At 47.1% G+C, this 21,952-nt stretch overlaps 1 long non-coding RNA gene across 1 annotated transcript; it reads left to right on the top strand.

The window, feature by feature from the left end:
* Positions 1-2,612: 2,612 nt before the first annotated feature.
* Positions 2,613-21,315, top strand: LOC110346320 (uncharacterized). The gene is made up of 4 exons (XR_002390278.2): positions 2,613-2,766; positions 3,765-3,955; positions 4,870-4,936; positions 5,176-21,315. It is a non-coding gene; the product is annotated as an uncharacterized LOC110346320 (long non-coding RNA).
* Positions 21,316-21,952: the final 637 nt, after the last annotated feature.

Below are 21,952 nucleotides of genomic sequence, written 5' to 3'. Positions count from 1 at the left end.
ATTCTAGGCCAAGCTGATGCCAGAATCCAGGCTCCTCCCTTCTCAGCCTTTTAACTGCTCCCCAGCAGGCCGGGCCAACACACTCTGGCATCTCCCAGGTTTTGTTTCCTCGACTTGGGCCCGAGCCCAGATCTCTGGGCCGGCTAGGCCAGGCTTTCGAGGGAAGGGTCTACCCTCAGCCAGGCCACCTGGAGGCGAGACAGACACTGCTTAGAGATGCCACTCCTCAGAGAGCACCACCAGCAGGCTGCATTCTGAGATCAGACATTTCCAGCCACCAGGGCAGCTGGGATCTGGGCTCAGAGATGCAGGTTGGCAGGCTGTGAAAAGTTTACTCAAGGTTATCTGCACAAATTCTACCCTGGCTATCAGCCAGAAGCCAGTCTGCAGGGTTCCAGGGGTGGGCCCTGGGTGACCCCTCTATGTGCAAAAACCTTTCCACCTCGGTGTCCTAGATCCCAGACCCGACAGCAGTCTGGTAGGTTTCCCATACATACACCCCATACTTGCACGTCCCCACACCAATCAATTTTAACAGCGCACAGATAGCTGGCCCCTACCCACTCCGCAAGCCCTGCAAACCCCATGATTTTCAGGGCCACAGACAGCGTCAGCTTAGAACCCCACGGGCCCAATACCAACAACTGTGACCCACCGAAACTAAGCCAACTCCTGCATCAGCCCACCCACGAATCCCCAACTGACCTGCCCACCCAGGATCTCCCCAAAAGGGGAAGAGCCGGACGTCATCACACCAGCCACTAGTTCTGTGGCAGCACTCTCAGACACAACGCCCGTGCACCCTCCTACACACTCCCACGACGCCACCTGCAGCTACTCCCGCAGGAACTTTCTGACAACTGCCCCAGCTCGGCCGCGCTCCCCCGGGCAGCGCGTTGGCGCTCGAATTTCCAGCAGTTCACACAAAGGGCGCAGCCTCCCCCGCGGCCCAGACCGAGCAGAGCACATGGCTCTCCGGGCGGCGAGGGGGTTTGGCCGGCGCTCGGGGCACCCGCACCCCCGGGCCCCCGCTTCAGAAAGCGCACAACGGCTCCCCCGCGGGCCCGCAATGCCCGGGGAGCGAAAGCTCTGCAAGAAAGAAAACTCACGTGTCTGTCCCGAGGCAGGAAAAAGTTTGGGTCCCACCCCCTTCCCCGGCTGCTCCGCGCAGGCTGACTCTTCGGGGCGCGGGGCCGGCGGAGCGTGCGCGCTCGGCTTTGTGCTCCAAACTCGGCCCGGAGGGGGAGGGGAGAGGAGGGGGCTGGGCTCCCACCTCCGCACCGCCCCCCCAGTCCTGCGCCCAGACTCCATGTTGGCCGCCCCCGGCCCCGGGGACCGCGCGCCTCCCCCGCGGTAGGGTCGGCTCCCCCTCGTCGGCCCCGAGGGTCTCCGCCGCACAAACTTTCTCCGGGTCGCTGGCCCCACGCGCCCCGCTGCCTCGGCCAGCCCGGGAGTGACAGATGCCTCGGAGACAGACTTTCCTTTGTTCCTAAGGAAAGGGGAACTCGCGCGGGATCCCCAGCCCTCCCCTCTCCCGGCCCTTCCCGCGGCCCCCACCCCCAGCTGTCACTCTGGGCGGCCCCCTCTCCGGCTCGGCCGCGGGGGGGGGGGCCCAGCCGGCGGTTAGCAACGTGCACTTTTGAAACCAAACAAACCCGCCCCCCGCGCGCTCGCCCTGGTCCGGGGCACTGGCGGCCCTCTCCTGGGGTGGGATCCTAGGGAGCTGGGCCCCCCGCAAAAGGGTCCCAAGCGAGCTTCCTCCAGGGGGCTGGCGAGGCCCCCTCACCAGCACTCCGCAGTCGGAACTCACAAACACAACGGAGCTCACACACCCACAATCGCACGCGCCTGGAGGACGCCCCCTCCCCCGCCGGGGCGGCGGCAAAGAAACTTTCCAAGTTGTCCGCGCGCCCCCACCCCCATCTCCGCCCCTCCGGAGCCCCGCACTGACTTCTCTCGGCGGCTTTCCGGCCCACGCGGCCTCGGGGAGGGGTGGGGGTTGCGGGGCGTCCCGGCCGGGGGCGGAGAACGCCGGGGGCGCGCGCCGCGTACCTGCCGGGCCTGACACCCGCCTGACAGCTCGCGGCTGGAAAGCACCTCGCGGCCTGACGTCAGATCCCCTCTCCTCCCCTCAGCGCGCGCCTCGCCCTCCCCCACCGCCTGGAGGCAGAAAACAAACTTTGAGTGGAGCGGGGCCAGCTACGCCCACCCCCCGCGGGGAGGGCCGGCGGCGCTGGGTTTAGCCACGCCTACTGCGGGAGGGGCGGGGCGGCACCTCCTTCCTGCGCCCACCCCCCTCAGGAATGCCACATGGCCTCGAGCGGCTAGCGGTGGGACCTCACTCGCGCTGTCTGCTTGGGGGCAGGAAGTGGCCCTCTCCTCCGCTCTGAGAGCGTTTCCGGAGCGCCTACTGTGTGCTTGTTGCTAGGGTGGGGCGTTACAAGGAAAGAAAGTGCCAGACCCGACCTTAGTAAGCGTGCTCGCTGCAGCGGTCCTCGGGCTGGCGCTGGGAAACTGAGGGACACTTAGTCCTGAGAACCTCCAGTTGGTAAGGGACAGTTCAGGATGCGATGGCTCTTCGGTCCCCCAGGGCCCACGGAGTCGAGAAGAAAGCCATCTCCGATAAAACCCCAAGCAGGTAGCCCAGTCACGCACTCGAGAGGCGACCGGGGGTGATAACTGGCAGCGCTTAGGGAGCGTTGATGACGCAGCCAGGCTGGCCCCGCGCTTCGTGGGCATCATCCCGTGCAGTTCTCCGGTTATCTGGTAGGTGCTGATTTACGCGGAAGCTGTACAGAGGCTTTGCATTTGCTTTTGTCAGAGTCCACCAGTGTCATCTACCCAGGCGGGTCTGACAACAGAGCCCAAGCCTTCACCATGGTGCCTGGATCTAGACGGAAGCAGAGGGTCAGTTGGGAGCTCGCAGCGGTCCTGCCTGGTTTCTTCTTCCTCCTCTACCCGCTATGCTGTGCCCAGGTCCAGGTTTTCCTTGGCCTCCCGCTGCCCGTTAGCACTTCCTTCTTTCTGTTCTACACTATGAAGTACCTGGTGAGGGATCCCCAAGCCAGCACAATAAAACTCAGATCTGGGAAAGCCTTTCTTGGGCCTGTTGGCTCAGATAGCTAGGGTCCTGTGCTTAGAAATCAGCAGCCTTGAATACAACTTTTGGACTCTTGTTTGTTTTTGAGACAGGGTCTTGCTCTGTAGTTCAGGCTGGTCTTGAACTCAGAGATCCTACTGCGTCAGCCTCTGGAGCGGTGAGATTATAGGCGTGCACCACCACACCCAGTTCTTTCTTTAATGCTTTATTATTTTGTTGTTAAAGACCAGGTCTTGCTGTGTTGCCCAAACTGGTCTCCAACTCCCGAGCCCAAGTGACCCTTCTACCTCAGCCTCTCAAGTAGCGGGCACACCTGTGTACCCAGCTCAGCTTTGGTCTTTTTGTGGTCTTTTTGTACCGGGGATCGAACTCAGGGACTTTCCACTTGCGAGGCAAGGCAGCAGCGGCACCACTGAGCTAAATCCCTGGCACTTTGTGTTTGTTTTTGAGATGGTTTTGCTATGTAGCCCAGGCTGGCCTTCAACTCTGGATTCTCCAAGCCTCAGCCTCCTGTAATCTAGTGTTGGATTTACAGGTGTGTGCTGTGTCCTCATGGTCAGCTTTAGCTTTTGGTCTTAATTGCGCTTTAGCAGTTGAGAATTCTGAGAACAGAAGCCCCACCCCCCAGCCCTAACCAATCTGTATGCTGATTAAATGACTTAAGGTTCACCTGGACTTCATAAACGCCAGACTTCTTTACAAGTTGAGCATGCTGTTGTCCGTCCCAAATGTCAGTGATACTACTCGGTGCTCTCTATTGCACATGTGGTCCAGGGTGGCAGCCATAATTTCTTGGCCAAGTTGTGCTCCATCCACAGCCATCTGAGAGAACAAGGGAGACCTGGGCACTACTAGGTAAGAAAGAGAAAACCAACTGGGCCCTGGCTACTGGGGCACGACATGGATGGGGCATGGGCCTCTCCGAGTAGGAACCTAGGGGCCTTACCCAGTGAGCCTGGAATCATGACTGTCTCTGGCTGCTGAGGGAACTGGCACTAGCCATTATGCTGGCTGTGCTGAGAGCCAGACTCTGCCATTTTGGGGATCCACTGGGGGCCTGATGAGAGCCCACAGACCTCCTCACAGATCCCACCAGTGGCAATCCCCTGGGCCAGTGCTTCCTAAGTCTGCTTAGCTGGGGAAATGGAAGGGAGTGACTATAAATCTTGGAGCGCTTCCCCATTCTTCAGTAGGGTATGTGGGGTGGGAGGTGAAGGAGGCTGGTCATGTGTCTGGATTTCACATTGTGAATAAATTACCCCAAAATCTACTCAGAACTAGAGAATTGCAATGTTTCTCAGCTAGTATCAGAATTTCATATATATATATATTTCCTTTTTTTGTACCAGAGAATGAACTGAGGACCTTGAGCTTGCAAGGCAGCCGAGGTACCACTGAGCTAAATCCCTGGCCCTGTGTGCATATTTTTAGTAATTCCACTTTTAGGGCTATAGTTTGAGAAATAGTTGCACGGCAAAGATAAACACTTGTATGAGATTATTCTTTACCACCTTGTTCACATTCTGGAGAATTGCAAATGACTACTGCTCACTGGGAGCTGACTTGTTACAGCAACTCTGGTGCCTACACATGGGAGGCTGTTGGAATGGGATAAATCTGTGACCACTAATGCAGGGTGTGGGAGTTGGGCCAGGTGTACTACTGACAGCTTCCTGTGTTTGGCTAGGAGGGGCTTTGGGCATACTTGTTGAGAACTTTCATGGACTTTTTCCAACTGGTACATTGTTTTTGTTTTTGATGGAGTCAAGGCTGGCTTTGAATTCCTGAGCTCAAGTGATCCTCTTGCCCTCAGTCTGCAAGCAGCAAGGACTGCAGGTATGAGCCACCATGCCCAGTGGTTGGTTATTTTATTGTTATCTTTTCATCTTTTTCTCATCCAGTGTTTTGTTTGTTTTGGTGAGGCAGAGGGTCTTGCTGTGTTGCCCAGACTGGTCTCTTAACTCATGGCTCAAGTGATTTCTGTTTCAGCTTCCTGAGTAGCTTGGACTACAGGCGTTTGCGGCTACTCCAGGCTCTCTCATTCAATTTTTTTGTTCATTTGTTTTTTGATACAGGGTCTTGCTATGTACTTCAGGCTGGTCTTGAACTCACTGTGTAGTCCAGGCTGGCCTCATACTCATGGCAATCCTCCTGCTTCCTGAGTGCTGAGATTCCAGGTATGTGCCACTGCAACTAGCTTCTCATTCAATTTGACATGGTTCCTTTCTAAATTAAAAAAACAAACAAAAACACTATTGTAGTGGGCTGGGGATGTAGCTCAGGAATGGAGTGCTTGTCTAGCATGCATGAGGCCCTCAGTTTGATCCCTAACACCACCCTTGAACAAATATATTTGTGGCAAGAAAGCACTCTCCTTTTCCCCCCCGCACATATATATACACATATCTGTGTCCCTGAGAGGAGACCTGCCTGACAATCAATCTGGGGTTCTGACCTCTGGGCAACATCTGGGGTGAAGTGGGGGAGATGGAAGTCGTGTCCAAGCTAGATCTTCCCACCCAGGTCATCTGATAAGGGCACTTTGTGCCAGTGGTACAGTTTCTAGAATTCTTGGTGCACATAGGTGCAAATGAATGCGATATGAATTTACTTTTTGTTTGTTTGAGACAGGATCTCACTAGTTCAGGCTGACCTTGCACTCACTATGTAGCCCAGGCTGGACTCGAACTCACAGCTGTCCACCTGCCTACCTCATCCTCTCGAGCACTGGGATTACAGATGTGTGCCACCACACCTACCTGAATTCACTTTCATCAAAAACAAAACAAAGGAGCTAGCTGACCCTCTTTTTATGGAAGTGGAGAAAGGGACCAGTATTGACAGATTGCCAAATGGCCAAGTCTAGGCCTCACCATAAAGGATATGGGTAAGAAAAAAAGAAATAAAGGATGTGGTACCAGAGTGGAGGGTAGAGAGGGGTGTGTCTAGTAAAGGCTAGGGCAAGAGCGATACAGAAAACAGCTAGGCTGTTGGTCAGCTAGGCGGAAGGGACTTAAACAGAGAAAGAACCTGGATGTGGTGTTGCAGGCCACAGGATGTCCTGGGCAAGTTTCTGGGACAGTGGCTGGGGAGAAGCTTTGGAAGAGACTGGAGGGGGGCAGTTGGGTGATGCATCGTTGGTTAATGGAAGTGGAGCTTCTGGAGACCTGCTGGGGGACAGAGATCTGTGGCTCTCCTGTGGGGTTCTTCGCTGTCAGCCCTGTGGATTTTCACTTAGCAACATCATCATCCCTAAAAGTCTCCTGCTAGCTTCTTGGTCAGCCATAATTGGCTTAGCTTTCTCCTAGTAGTTGGGCATTTATCCATTGAACTTATTAATGGGTAAATCTCCCCCCACCTTCTGTCTCCTGTCCCCCAAGCCCCTTCCTTCCTTTTTGTTTTTGAGCTGAGGATTGAACACAGGCTCTTGTGCATGTTAGGCAAGTGCTCCATCACTGAGCTACACCCCAACTGCATTTATTTTTTAGTGTCTACCTTGTCAGACTGTGCTTGGGACAGGCTGGGGAACCACTGCCTGGGCCATCCATGCCATGATGCCATGTGGTGGGAAGGGTGTGGCACTCAGGATTTGTTTTCTTTTTCTTTTTTTTTTTTTTTGGTACCAGGAATTGAACTCTGGTCCTTGCACTTGCGCAGCAGGTGGTGAAACCACTGAGCTAAATCCCTGGCCCAACACTCAGGATTTGGATGAGTAGCCAGGTGATTGAAGCAGATCTGCCAAATAATGCTTTGAACCTGTCTTCTCACCTGTGAAAAATCAGGCTTTGGGTGAGAGTCAGAACAGCCATGGAAACCCTTTGTGAATAATGTTAAGGGCCTGTGGCATCACAGGTATGAGTCTCATGTTATCACAGGTCTGTCTCTGCTAGTCGTGTGGCATTGAACTGTAGCCTCACTGGACTCGTGACTTTCCTTCTTCATCTGAAAAAAATGTTTTTAAGTGTTTTTGAAAGATTTTATGTATATATTCTAAATATTAATATACACACAATGTTATTTACATATAAATATGCGTGTGTGCCTGTATACTCACAGCTTCGGCAATTCTGGGGTTTGTTTGTTTCTTTTTTGTAGTACTGGGGATTGAACCCAGGGCCTTCACACTGAGCTACATCCCTAGCCTTTTTATTATTTTGAGGGTCTTGCTAAATTGCTAAGTTCCCTAGGTTGGGCTTGAACTTTTGATCCTCCTGCCTCAGCCCAGAGTGCTGGGGATTACAGGCATGCGTCACCACACTGGGCTTATCTTTTTTTACTTCATCTTTGTTAGTTTAGTGAGAGGTATTACTAAAAGCTGTATGTGTTTGGCATGGCTTTCTTTTTAAATTTTGATTAGCAAATGTTTGCAGTAAATAATGATTACATTCATTGTGGGGAGATGATACCTGTACATAATACATCTTAATTCTTTTTACTTCCTCATCCCCCATTTCTTGATCCCCTTCCCATTTGCAAAAGGTCTGTCTCCCTGTTTCCTAAGATCTGTCTTTTATTTTGCTCTTTAAATTATCTAAACCTTGGGTTTCTCACATAAGAAAAATGTGATATTTATGCTTCTGTGTCTGATTTATTTCAGTTAACATTATTGTTACAAGGTGAATCCATTTTTTTTCTTTTTTTTTTTGAATCCGTTTTCTTACAAATGACTTAAATTAGTACTCCATCGTGTATAAATACCACATTTTCTTCATCCATTCATCTGTTGATGGACAAATAGGCTACTTCCAAGATTTCGCTATTATGAATTGTGCTGCTATAAACTTGGGTATGCATGTATCACTGTAATATGATGTCTTTAACTTTTTGGGGGAAGATACCTAGTAGGGGACTACGTGGGACAAATGGAATTCCTATTTCTAGTTTTTTGAGGAATCTCCATACTGATTTCTATAGTGTTTGTTCTCGTTTACATTCCCTCCAGCAATGTAGAACCCCCAGAATGTCATAACTGCATTTGTTATTACAGTATTTGATTCGTGAAAATAGCCATTCTTTCTGGAGTAAGATGGAATCTCATTGTTGTTTTAATTTGCATTTCTCTAATGACTAGAGATTTGGAACATTTTTTTCATGTATTGTCCATTTTTACTTCTGAGAAATACTCATTCATTTCAGTTGCCCATTTTTTGACTGGGTCTTTTACTTTGAGGAGGGAGCCTGACTTTTTGAGTTCCTTATAGTATTCTAGATATTTGTCCTCTGAGTAGTAGCTGGCAAAAATATTTTCCTGTTCTCAAGGATGTCTCTTCACTCTGGTTGCTTTCTTTGTTGTGCAGAAACTTTTTAATTTGATATGATCTCAACTGTTGATTGTTGGGGTTCTTGTGCAACTAGGTTTCTGTTCAGAAAGTCCTTGCTTATGCCTATGTCTTCAAAAGTTTTACCTTTTTTATCTTCCAGCAGATTGTTTTAAAATTTAGATCTTTGAGCCATTTTTATTTTAGGTTAGTACATGGTGAAAGATATGGGTCCAGCTTCAATCTTCTGCATGTGGATAGGCAGTTTAAAGAAGCTATCTCTCCCCCAGCATGTTTTTGGCCCCTTTGTCCAAGATCAGATAGCTGAATGTGTCTGGAGTTGTTTCTGCATCTGCTATTCTGTTCCATTGATCCACATGTCTATTTTTGTGCCAGTACCACACTGTTTTGATCACTCTAGCTTTGTAATATAATTTGAAATCCAGAATTGTGATCCTTCCTGCTTTACTCTTGTTGCCCAGGATCGCTTTTGCAATTCTGGGTCTCTTCTGTTTCCACATGAATTTTGGGATTCTCTAGCTCTGTGAGGAATGCTGTTGGTATATTTTGATTGGGATTGCGCTAAATTTATATATAAGTGTTGGAAGTATGGCCATTTTGACAATATTGGTTCTGCCTATCCAGGAACAGGGGATATCTTTCTATTTTCTGATGTCCTCTGATCTCTTGACTTTCAGAGTAGTATAGTTTTCGTTGTAGAGGTCTTTCACTTTGTTAGGTTAATTCTGAAGTATTTAATTTTTCTTGAAGCCATTGTGAATCGTGTTAGGTTAATTCTGAAGTATTTAATTTTTCTTGAAGCCATTGTGAATCGTGTATTTTCCTAATTTCTTTCTCAGTGGGTTCATTATTGGTGTACAGGAACATTATTGATATTTGTGTGTTGGTTTTCTTAAATAGCCAGGCCAAGCCCTGTTCTACTTGGGCTGATGACAGGATTTTCTTCCTGCACATACTTAGCATCAAAGGCATATCTCACATGGGCTTGTGCTGGAGCATGGTAACTGGAGTGTTGCCAGGGTGTGGTGTGTGTGACCTGTAGGTCGGGGTGCCAAGTCTTTCCTCTTGATGTCTTCTGGCTTCTTGACATACATGAAGTACAGTAGTGGGTATTGTGCATTTAATTTAAGGACAGAACTCCCCCCCCACCTAGTACCAGGGATCGAACTCAGGACCTTGGGCTTGCATGGCAGGCTTGGTGCCACTGAGCTAGATACCTGGCCTGTAAAACTATCCTTTCTGAGCTAGGTATAGTGGTGCATGCCTGTGATCCCAGCACTCAGGAGGCTGAGGCAGAAGGATTGCTCTGAGTTTGAGGCCAGCCTGAACCACATAGTAAGACCCTGTGTCAAAAAGAAAAAATCAGGGCTGGGGATTTAGCTCAGTGGTGCTGCCGGCTGCCTTGCAAGCGCAAGGTCCTGAGTTCGATCGCTGGTACCAAAAAAAAGAAAAAATCAGCAAATGAGCATCCACTCTTGTGGGTGAGGAAGACTTAATGGCTATATTTTCTTTATTGTTAATTTTTTTTTCTTGTGTTGAGGATGGCATTCACTTTACTATTGTCTTAGTTACTTTTCACAAAATAGCCAACATCCACAAGTTTAAGTAGGAAAGGTTTATTTTGGCTCACATTTTGTAAAGGTTTTGCATAGTTGGCTGGCTTCAAGTCAGGGCAGCATAGCAAAGGGGAACCACAGAGAAGAAATAGTTCATGGCAGGCAGAAGACAGCTAGTAGCAACCAGCCTGCCTTCCCTCTCTCCCTTTATATTCAGTCCAGGCTATAAGCTTGTTGATTGTTGTCACCCAGGCCCAGGGTGGTGCTTCCATTATCCACACCCAGAACTATGCTGATTCCAATCAGTGTGCTAATTTAGTACCCCACACCTTCATCCTAGTATCACAACACTCTAGATCCAGCCAGCTCTGAAAACCCCCACCTATGAGCTCATGTGGCACTGAGGGGACATCTAGACACAAGCCGTAACAACCAGTAAGCTACATCCCAAACCTTGATTTTGTTTCTTTTCTTTTTTTTTTTCCTGTCTTTGTTCTTTTTTTTTTTTTCTTTTTGTGACAGAGTATCTCTATATAGTTCAGGTTAGCCTCTTGAGTGCGTACCACCTACAGTAAGCTGGTAATTTTGTTTCTCAGTGGCCTAGTGTTTAACATTTTAAGCCTTTATATTTAACATTAAGCCTTTACTGCATCTGGAATTTATTTTGAGTTACAGTGTGAGGTAAGAATCCTGATAGTTTGGTTTTTCTGAACTGTACACCATTTCTTATCTTCTTAATGGTTTTTCCTAGACATCACATTCTCACACTGTTTTTCATGGTGTAACCCAGGGAGAGTATCTTTATCTTTTGTTTTGTTTTCTTTTTGTCTTTCCTCTTTTCTTTTGGTTTTTGAAACAGGGTTTCCCTGTGTATCCCAGGCTGGCCTGAAACTTGCAGAGATCCTCCTGTCCCAGCCTTCTGAGTGCTAGGATTTCAGGTTTGTGCCACCACTCCTGGCCCCCAAGGAAAGTACTCTATCTTCATTCTACGTTTTAGAAGATGAACAGACTTTGTCAAGGGAAGGAGTCCTTTGAATTTCTGGAATGGGGACAGATTCTGTCCTGTGAAGCTAACAAAGTTTGTACTTCAAAGACTCAGCTGGCCCATGGCTCATCCAAGGCTCTGAGAGGACTCATATATTTTTACAAAATTTTAGAAGTTGAGAAATTTTAAGCTGAATGTGGTGGTGTACCTCTGTAATCCCAGCAGGCAGGAGGCTGAGGCAAGAGGATCACTGCGAGTTCTAGAGTTACTAGGAAAGCCAGGGCTACATAGAGAGTTCAAGGCCAGCCTGAGCTACATAACTGAGAACCTGTCTCAAAACAAAACATGACACACACAAACCAAAACAACAACAACAATAACAAACCACAAAAATTTTTTGAGGGGACTGGGGATTTAGCTCAGGAGTTTTGCAGCCTGCTGCGCAAGTGCAAGGAGCTGAGTTCTATCCCCAGTACAAAAAAACCCCCAAATTTTTAGGTATAATCAGTTAAGGCCACTATCTTACTCCACTATGATTTTCCTCCTTGCTGTGGCCTTTGTCAGGTGGCCTTGTATTGGCCCTGGACATTTTGTGCAGCAGGCCAAAGGTTGAGTTAGCAGTACACTTAGTTTGGGTTTATTTATGTGGTTTGCAGTCACTTCCATGGGTCATTCAAACATGGGGCTTGTGCTGGTACATAAGAGGCTATTTTGGTATAGCAGAGGTGGACATGTGATATTAGGGGGTCCTTTAAGTGCACACCAGAAATATGTCAGTAAAGGAGAGAACCAGGCTTGACAGAATGAGTTAGAAGCCTATCTATGGAAAGCCTAATCTAGTAGAAGACTGAGGTTTGTTTGTTTGTTTTTTGAGACAGTGCTTCAGTCTGGCCTCAGGCTTACTGTGTAACCCAGGCTGGCCTTGAACTCAAGATCCTCCTGCCTCAGCTTCCCAAGTACTGGGATTACAGGTGTGTGTTGTGGTGCCTGGTTGGAGGACTGAGTCGCACAACACTTGCTGAAAGGGAAGTTTCCTTGGATTACTCTGTTTGGGTTTTTTTTCCTGGTACTGGGGATTGAACTCAGGGAAGTTTTTTGTGCCCAGAATGTATTTGATAATATAGTGCATATAATTATAAGTGAATTATCTTTATTAAGACTGAATTATCTTTATTTTTCTCTTTATCTTTCTCTTTATTTTCTCAATATGAGATATTACAAGACTATTGTCATATGAAAGACAATAAAAGGGTATGCCCAGGTGTGTACAATGGTGTGGATGTAGCCCCAGCTAATATGGAGACTGACAGGAAGATGGTAGGAACCCTGGGCAACGTAATGAGACTCCTTTTCTTTCTTTTTTTTTTTTAATACAGGGTCTCAGAAAAAACCACAGCTATCCTCCTGCCTCAGCCTCCCAAGTGCTGGCATTACAGGTGTGCGCCACCAAGAGAATCCATTTCTTTAAAAATAAAAAAAAAGGGAAAATGGTGGTGCATACTTGAAATCCCAGCACTTGGGAGGCTGAGGCAGGAAGATTACTGAGGGTTTGAGGCCAGCCTGAACTACATAGTGACGTCCTGTCTCAAAAAACCCAAAAAAAGCCAAGTGTGGTGGTGAACACCTCTAATCCTAGCACTCGGAAGGCTGAGACAAGAGGATTGCTGAGAGTTCAAGGCCAGCCTGCACTACAAAGTGAGACCCTGTCCAAAAAAAACAAAGAAAAAAATGAAATAAAGGAAGTCTGAGTGTGTAGTTCAGTGATAGAGTGCTTGCCTAGCATCTCAATCAAGTCTTGGGTTCCATCCCCAGCACTGCAAGAACAGTGCATGGTGAGGATGGAGTCTATTCATAAAAGAAGAAAAGTAGGAAAAAAGATTTATAGAGGTGTTCCAAACAGTTAATAATAGCAGTACTATGTTATTTTTCTGGATTTTGTGATTTGGTGTTTGTCAGCTTTTAAAATTTACAGTGTCTTTTCTGTTTGAATAATCATATTTGTACCAGATTTTGTGTATTTAACTTTACTTTCTTTTTCTGAACAAGAGTTCTAAAAGTAATGTTTCAGTCCTACAAAAGCTGAATTTGCCTTCCACTTTAACTGAATATCCTGGCAAAGATTAATAAGCCTTACGCCTTCAGAAGATTGGGTTATAACTTAACTCCTCTGGCCCTTTTGAAAATTAAATTTCTTGCCTTTTACTCTGATTTTGATTAAAATAAGACTTTAAAAGGCCAAAGCATTTGCAGTTTCAGGTGTGACAGCAAAACTAGCACCAATTTCTTTTTTTTAAATCACAAGTTCATGGATAGAAGTTTGTTTTGTTTTGTTTTGTTTTCAGTACTGGGGATTGAATTCAGGACCTTGTGCTTGCCAGACAGGTGCAGTGCTGTTGAGCTCCATCCTTGGCTCTGTGGATAGAAGTTTCATAATATAGATGTTAGCAATGTCAGCATATGATGGTTTTCCTTTTCTTGTTTTTATTTTTGCTTTCTTGCTTTCTTTCCTTTCCTTTTTCTTCCTTTCTCTTTTTTCTTATCTTTCTTTTGAGACAGGGTCTCACTGTGTAGTTTAGGCTGATCTTGAACTCACTATGTATCCCAGGCCAGCCTTGAACTCACAGCGATCCTCCTGCCTCAGCCTCCTGAGTGCTGGGATTATAGGCCACCACACGTGGCTTTCTTTTTTTTAATTAAATGAGGTGTTTTCAGCTTTTCACTCAAAGGAAGCACTTTATGGCTTCTCCTTGGTGAATCTGAATTATCAGTATCTCCTGTGCTTTGGGGCCATTATTCGTACATGTTACTTGAACACAAAGACTGCAGTTACCACCACAGCCATTCTGATAACCAGACTGGGTGCCAGTGGGTGGATGCTGTAGACAGTGTGGATACATGGGACATTCGGGGCTGGACCAAGCAGGACAGTGTGAGATTTCATCACAGCTACTCTGGACAGCAAATGACTTAAAAGTTGTGATTTGTGGGGCTGGTGATTTAGCTCCGGGATTCTGCCTCCTGCCTCACAAGTGCAAGGTTCTGAGTTCAATTCCTGGTACCAAAAAAACCCCCCCAAAACACCCACAAAAGTTATGATTTGTACTTTCCTGGAATTTTTCATTTAGTATTTTCTGACCATGCTTGGTTGTGGGTAACTGAAGCCAAAAATGAGACAGGACTACTGTACCCTCTGCAGTGTATGCAAGAAAATTGGTTTGGGCTGGGTGTGGTGATTCATGCCTGTGATTCCAGCAGTTGGGAGGCTGAGGGAAGAGGATCTCTGAGTTTGAAGCCAGCCTGGGCTATATATAGCAAGATCCTGTCTTGCTTTGTTGTTGTTGTTGTAAAATGTACATAATAGAGAATTTTCTTTTAGCCAGGTGTGGTGGCATATTCCTGTAATCCTAGTACTCAGGAGGCTGAGCCAGGAGGATCTCCACTTGTTTGAGGTCAGCCTTGGCTACATAATGAGTTCAAGGTCAGCCTGAACTATATAGCGAGACCCTGTCTCAGAAAACTAAAACAAAAAACATTCTTTTTGGGGAAGCAACAGAGGTCTCATAATGTTGCCCAGGTTAGCCTTTATCTGGTGATCTTTCCTCCTAGGCCTCCCATGTAGTTGATATTACGGGTGTGTGCCACCACTGTACCTGGCCTAAAATTTACCATTTAAACCATTTTTAAATGGCATTAGTGCATTTCCACTGTGTGTAACCATCTCCAACATCCATCTCCAGGACTTTCTCATTTTCTCAGACTGAAACTCTGTACCCATTAGACCGTAATGTGCCACCTTGGCCCCCTCTGCTGGTAACCCCTTTTCTTTCTTCTTTCTTTTGTGGGGGAGGGATTGAGACACAGTCTTGCTAGCAGTTCCGGCTGGCCTTGGAGTCACTATGCAGCTCAGGCTTTTATCTTCTATCTCTATGAATCTGACTATGGGAGCTCATGTAAGTAGACTTATACAGTACTTGTGCTTTTCTGACCGGGTTCCTGTCCTTAGGGTCCACCCATGTGGTAGTGTGTGTTGGGACATCACTGTCCTGCATGTGTAACACACTGTGCTTATCCATCCTCCCTCCCCCCTCAGGACGCTTTCTTACCTTTTGGCTTTTGTGAGTGACCTTTGCGGTGAACTGTGCAGCCATCTTTTGGAGCCCTTGTTTGGGTTCCTTTGGGCGGAGTGGAGTTTCTTCAGATTTTGAAGGCATTGCTCTCTTGTCTTTTAGATGTCAGTGCTGCAGTTGGGAAGTCCTAGGTCATCTGATTACCAATACTTTCTATGAGGTGTGATGGAAAAATATAGTAAATGTAAGTTTTAAAAACTTACTATGGGGGCCCGGGATTTAGCTCAGTGGTGCCTGCGCCTGGGAGAGTGCAAGGTCCTGAATTCGATCCTGGTACAAAACAAAACAAAACTTATTAGAAAAATAAACAAAAACTTATTATAGGTCAGGTGTGATGGCACACACCTATAATTGCAGCACTTGGATCAAGGCTGAGGCAGGAGGACATTCCGCAAGTTCAATGCCATCTTGAATTACATAGTGATTTCAGGGCCAGCTTGGACTACGTAGTGAAGACCCTGTCTCAAAAAAACCCAAAAAACTCCCAGCAGTAGGTGCTTCACCCTTACCTGTTTGGTAAGGGTGATTTACCTAGTTGTAAATGTGATTTAAAATCTAAACCATGAAGATTCTTTATTTATTAAAGCAAAGGGTTTATGTGGAAAAAACAAAACAAAACAAAAACCCCAAAGGAAAAAAAACAACTTATTACCACAAAAGACATTGCTATTAATTCGCCTCAAAAAAACCCTGCCCCTTAAAAAACAAAAACAAAAAAACCAGGCTGGGGATTTAGCTCAGTGAAAGGTCCTGAGTTCGATCCCTGGTACCCAAAACAAAACAGAACAAAAAAACCCTGCCTCTTAAACTGGGTGTGGTAGTGCACACCTGTGATCCTAGCACTCAATAGACTGAGGCAGGAGGATCACCGTGAGTTCAAGGCCAGCTGGGGATACATGGGGAGACCCTCTCTACAATACAAACAAAAAAGAACACTTTTTTGAACACTTGCTTTGAACATACTTGTCCCAATTCTTGCTACTTTCTGAAGCAGTTCTGGAAGTCCTCTCACAAGTGTCTAGTTGTATGTCGTGGCTGCCTTGATCCCCTGAATTAATTCAGAATGTTGACCTTCCACGGTCATTTTGACTTTGTGGAAGAGCTAGAAGTCATATGGTGCCAGATCAGGTGAATAAGGGGAATGAGGACACACTGTAATGTTTTTACTGAATGAGTGTTGTATAATCTCTCTTCTTCCTCTTCTGTCCCTGGAATCCCCTTGGCCTGAACCTTCTACTCCTTTTTTTTTTTTTTTTTTTAAAGTACCTGTTTACTGCCATGGAGCCAGAGGTAGGTTGCACAGGGCTCACACCTAGGGCCCTGTGAATGCTAGGCAAGCACTCGACCACTGAGCTAACCCAGCCTCTACCTCCCCTTCATTTGAGACAGGGCTCGGTTGCCCTGGCTGGCCCTGAACTCCTGGGCACAAGTGATCCTCCTGCCCCAGCCACTGAGTCGCTGGTGCTACAGGCACTCACTGCTGTGTAGGACTTAAGAATCCTTAAAGAGTTCGAGCTCTAGCTGTGCATTGTCTGGAGAGAGATCCTGGGACACGGGCAAGTTTGAGGCCAACAAAAACAGTGTGGCTAGAGCCCTTCAGGCCAAGGGGCAAGTGGCCATGAGACAGACTGTGGTGGCTGCTGTGCGGAGGACAGGCGCCATAGCAGCAGGCAGCCAGGAGGCTGTCCTTGAAGACCCAGATGGCGTGACTGGGACCGAGGGGGGCTGGGAGCGGGAGGCGATGCCCTCAGCTCTGCACTATACTGGGAAGGTGCAGCCCCAGCACCGGTGGGCTGAAGTGTAGGATGTGGAAGGAGAGGAAAAGTGTAGTTGGGTGACAGGGCGTGGTGGTGATTAACTGAGCTGGACTGGTTTACCTTTTCGTGACCTTTGGAAAAATAAATCTGTCTCTGTCTCCCCGGCTGTACTGAGGACTGAACCCTGGGATCTACCACTGAGCTTCACTTCCAACCACCATCCCCCCAACTTTTAAATTTTGAGACCGGGTCTGTCTAAATAGCTAAATTGCCAGGCTGGATTCTTAATCTTTCCGATTTTTTTGTTTACTGTCCACCTGGCCAACCAGATTGTGGCAGGGACCTTGCTTATTTTCTTTTTTTGTGTGGTACCGGGGATCAAACTCAGGACCTTGCGCTTGTGAGGCAGGTGCGGTGCCACTGAGCTAAATCCCTGTCCCTGTTTTTCTATTCTTTATTTTGTTAATTTCTTTATTACTGTGTTCCTTTTCCCCAGAACTTTAAGGTAGAAGATGATGTTACTGATTTGAATTTTTTTGTTTTTGGTACTAGGAATTGAATCTAGGGCCCAGGGCCTCCTGTGTGCTAAGCAAGTGGTGTGCCACTGAGCTACACAACCAGCTCCTTCTTGTTGTTAGCATTTATAGCATCATTCTAGGTGCCTGGTAAAGAAATATATACTTGTTTATCCATATGCTGTGTTTTTCAAAATTAGTGCATATTAGTTATACAAAATAGTGGTTTTGTTTTCACTTATTTGTATATCTATGTAACGTACTGTGATAACCCTTCCTTATTTTTTGATAGGCTTTGTGGTTTTTTTTTTTCCAGTATTGGAGATCGAACTCAGGTCCTTGCACTTGGCAGGCAGGTGCAGCACCACTGAGCTACATCCCCAGCCCTGTTTTTTCTTTTTGAGAAAAGGTCTCACTGTGTAGTTCAGGCTGGCCTTGAACTCACTTTGTAACTCAGGCTGGCTTCAAACGCGTGACGATCCTCCTACCTCAGCTTCCGGAGTGCTGGGATTACAAATATGTGCCTCTTCACCCAGCTACTGTAATAGGCCTTTGTAGCTGTGAACTTCCCTTCAAGTACTGCATTTCATTTTTCTTGTGATTTCTTCTTTGACTCAATCATTAGTTATTTAGGAGTATGTTATTTAATTTCCACATATTTTTGAGGTTTCCAGATTTTTCGTTATTCTTATTCCATTGTACTCAGAGACTATACTTTGTGACCTCAGCTCATTTAAATATATTGAAGTTCATTTTATGACCTACCATAAGATCTTCCCTGGAGAATATTTCCATGTGAGCTTGAGAAAAATGTGTATTCTGTGGTTGCTGGGTCCAGGGTTCTATTGATATCTGTTAGAGCTGGGTGGTGTATAGTGTTGTTCAGCTCAATTCTTTTGTTTTCTTTTTCTTTTCCTTTTTTTCCCCAGTACTGGGGATTGAAGCCAGGATCTTAAGTCTTTTTTTTTTTTTTTTTGGTACTAGGGATCAAACTGAGGAGCTTGCACTTGTGAGGCAGGTGGTGATAGAGAAGTGCTACACAATAAGATAGGCCCTTGCCTTGCCTCCATTTTTTTCCCACAGAATGTTGTTTTGGAAATGTAAGTTTGGGTTGCTGGGCTCCCGCCCAATGTATCAAAATGGTTTGTGACTGTTTGAACTGTGTGATCTTTCAGAAATGCTCTGTTAAGCTCTGTCCCCGCATGAGAAGGTTCTGTTAAGCTCTGCCCCTCTGCTTCAGGAATGTTCTGTACTGCACCCCCCTGCTTCAGTGAGCATGCTCACAAGCCCTGTGTTTCAGGAATGTTCTGTGACTCCGCCCCTTTACTTCAGGAATGTTCTGTAACTGCCCCCCCCCTTCAGTGAGCATGCTCACAAAGCATGTGTTTCAGGTATGTTCTGTGACTCCACCCCCATGCTTCAGGAATGTTCTGTAACAACCCCCCTGTTTCAGTGAGCATGCTCACAAGGCATATGTTTCAGGAATGTTCTGTGACTCCGCCCCTTTACTTCAGGAATGTTCTGTAACTCCGCCCCCTGTTTCAGTGAGCATGCTCACCTACCCTGTAGATCACTATATAAGGAGGCTCTCATTTCTGGTAGAGTGCTCAGAGGAGTCTGATCCCACTGGGGCTTGTTGGTATAATAGTTTTTCTCCACCTCTTAACTGACCATCAGATTCTTGAGTCTTCAAAGAATGAGAGCTGCAACCTAGAGCTGCCACACTGAGCTATCAAGCTCAGCTATGGATCAGAGCTGCATTCCAGAGCCGCCACACTGAGCTGTAAAGCTCAGCTGTGCCTTCCGAGCTGTGGCACTGGGCTACAACACTGAGCTGTGACACTTAGCCATGCCTCTGAGCAGTGGGACTTAGCTGTGACACTGAGGTGTAACACTTGGCTATAGCACAGAGCTGCTCCGCTCTGCCGAAAGAGCAGCAGCACTACTGAGCTAAATCCCCGACCCTCAGTCTTTTTTTTTTTTTTTTTTTGAGACAGGGTCTCCCTAAGTTGCCTAGGCAGGTTTTGCCCTTGCAATCGTCCTGCCTCAGCTTCCCAGGGTGCTAGGATTATAGACGTGGCTAACTCTTCTGTTTTCTTGTTGATCTTCTGCCTGGTTGTCCTGTTATTCAAAGTGGGGGAACCGATGTACATGACTATTGTTGTTGTCTGTTTCTCCCTTCATTTCTGTCCATCTTTGTCTCGCATATTTTGGTGCTTTGTTGTTAGGTGCATATAGTTTTTAAACTTCTTCCTGATGGATTGACCTTTTTATTATTATAAAAAGTCCCTCTTTAGGACAAAATAGTGTTTTAAACCCTGAGTGCCCATGCTCCTACCCCACCCCAACTGCACTGCGTTTGAGGATGCATCCTGAATCCTTTCTGCAGTCCTGAAACTGGGTCTGTCTGGACTCAGCCAGGTGTGATGTGTCAGCCAAGGCCAGTGTGCACTCTGGGGTAGCCCCAAGCCTTTGCCAGGATGCCCATGAATTACCAGAGTTCTCTCTGAGGCCTGCTTGTCTACAGCATACCCTCCCTCATCTCTGCCATTCTCCCTGTCCTCACAAATCTAACAGGAATGGGTAAGCCACTTTCTGTAGGAGGGCAAGGGCAAGGCACACTTTATAGCAAGCAGAGGCCTGCACTGTCCACCTTCTCCATCCTTGGCATCTCCTGGTGCCCCAGCTGCTGGATGGTTTGTCCAGTCTCCGCAGCACCCGGCCTGCCATCATGTGCTCCCAGCTCTAGTCCCTGATTCCCTCCCCTGTCCAGCTCTCCTTCCTCTTTCGGACCCCTTCCTCTCTGGTGCAGAGAACAACTCGCCCTCTGCCTATGCAGAGCCATTTAATGGCTGTTTTTGTTGTCTGTTTCTTTGGCCCCTAAAGGGTCAGTCTGTGAACTGTCTACCTTGGTGAAGCCCTGAGTAACTTCCGAGCAGCATGGAGGCCAACAGTGAGATGAGAAGGCTGTCCCATGGCTACCCAAATGAGGTTTCTTGACCCAACTTTCTGCTGTGGCTGAGTGAGACATTGGCAGTTCCTGGATATCTGGACTATGTGGGAGTAGAATATTTGAAGTCAAGACGTTCCAGAACATACTCAGAGGCCAGGGAGGGCCTCTGCCAGTTCATAGCTCTGCCCCGAGATGCCTGATAGGCCCTGTTGAAGCAGATATGAGTAGAGCTTGTGCCATTCCTTTCCTTCCCCTGAGTCCACCTTCCCATCTGGGAAAAAGAAACTATCCTCTCTCATGGCCATCCTGAGAGATAAATGCTAGAATGGGTCTGGGAGTATAGTTCAATAGCAGAGGGTTTGCCTCGCATGTGTGAGAGACCTAGGATTTGATCCCAGCACTGTAAAAAGTAAAAATAAAATTAAATAAATTAAGGAAAGGAAAACAAAGCAAAGCTTTGCTCAGCTTTGCGGTATACATCTGCTTGGAGGCTGCGGTAGGAGGATCACAAGTCCAGGACCAGCCCAGGCAACTAAATGACTTAGCAAGACCATGTCTCAAAATAAAAGTATAAGAAATGGGGGCCAGGGATTTAGCTCAGTGGCACCATGGCTGCCTATAAGTGCAAGGTCCTGAGTTTGATCCCTAATACTGAAAAACTATATGTAAGAAATGGGCTGGGGATATAGCTAAGTGTGAAGGTCCTGGGTTCAGTCCCCAGTACTGAGAAAAAAAAATGCTTCAGTTGGGCATGGGGGCATTACTGGAGTTCTACGGTGCTGTGGACTCTTTCTAGAGATGTTTTCTATGTTCTTGTCATCCTGAACAAAACAGTTGGTCAAGACAAGCACAAAAGATAGCGAGGTTTTACATTTATTAAAGATAGAAAAAGAAATGCTGTGCAGAATGAGTGCAAGCTAATTAAAGTAGGAGGAAAAATACACTCTGCAGCCAGGGATTTAGCTCAGCAGCACCGAGCCTGCCTTGCAAGTGCAAGGTCCTGAGTTGGATCTCCAGTACCGTTAAAAAAAAAAAAAGAAAAATACACTCTGCAGAGTGAGCCACCAAAAGAGAGAAGGCACAGTGGCTGTGAGCTTAACGGTGGCCATCTTTTGTATCTCCCTCCATTCTGACATCGGATCTAGCTGTCCTATCAAAAACCTGCTTCATCTCATGCCAGAAGAATTGAAGATAGCATTTTCTGATTGATCCCAGATGCAGGGCTTGGCAACTGCTCTCCTGGATCCCTGTGATTGACAGGTTTCACCCACTTGCCCAGCTACTTTGCCACACCATAATATTCTCCTTCTGTGGCACACTCTGGGAGGCTGAGGCAGAAGGAGGATCACAGATTTGAGCCCAGCAAAGGCAATTTATCAATTTGGCAAGACCCAGGTTTAAAAAGGGCAGAGAAGCCAGGCATGTCGGCACATACCTATAGTCTCAGGATTTGGAAGACTGAGGCAGGAGGATTGCTGCGAGTTTGAGGCCAGCCTGAACTACATAGCAAGACCCTGTATTAAAAAGCAAATAGCCAGGTGTGGTGGGACACACGTGTAATTCCAGCACTTGGGAGGCTGAGGCAGGAGAATTGCTGTGAGTTTGAGGCCAGCCAGGGCCCCTTAGTTCAAAATCAGCCTGGACTGTATAGCAAGACCCAGCCTCAGAAATAAAACAAAT

This window comes from Heterocephalus glaber, unplaced genomic scaffold (genome assembly GCF_053883595.1).
Source record: "Heterocephalus glaber isolate CG9 unplaced genomic scaffold, H.glaber_assembly_v1.0 deba00001532, whole genome shotgun sequence".
Lineage (NCBI taxonomy): Eukaryota > Metazoa > Chordata > Mammalia > Rodentia > Bathyergidae > Heterocephalus > Heterocephalus glaber.
The sequence above is the reverse complement of the archived record's forward strand: the minus strand, read 5'-3'. Positions and strand labels throughout refer to the sequence as shown.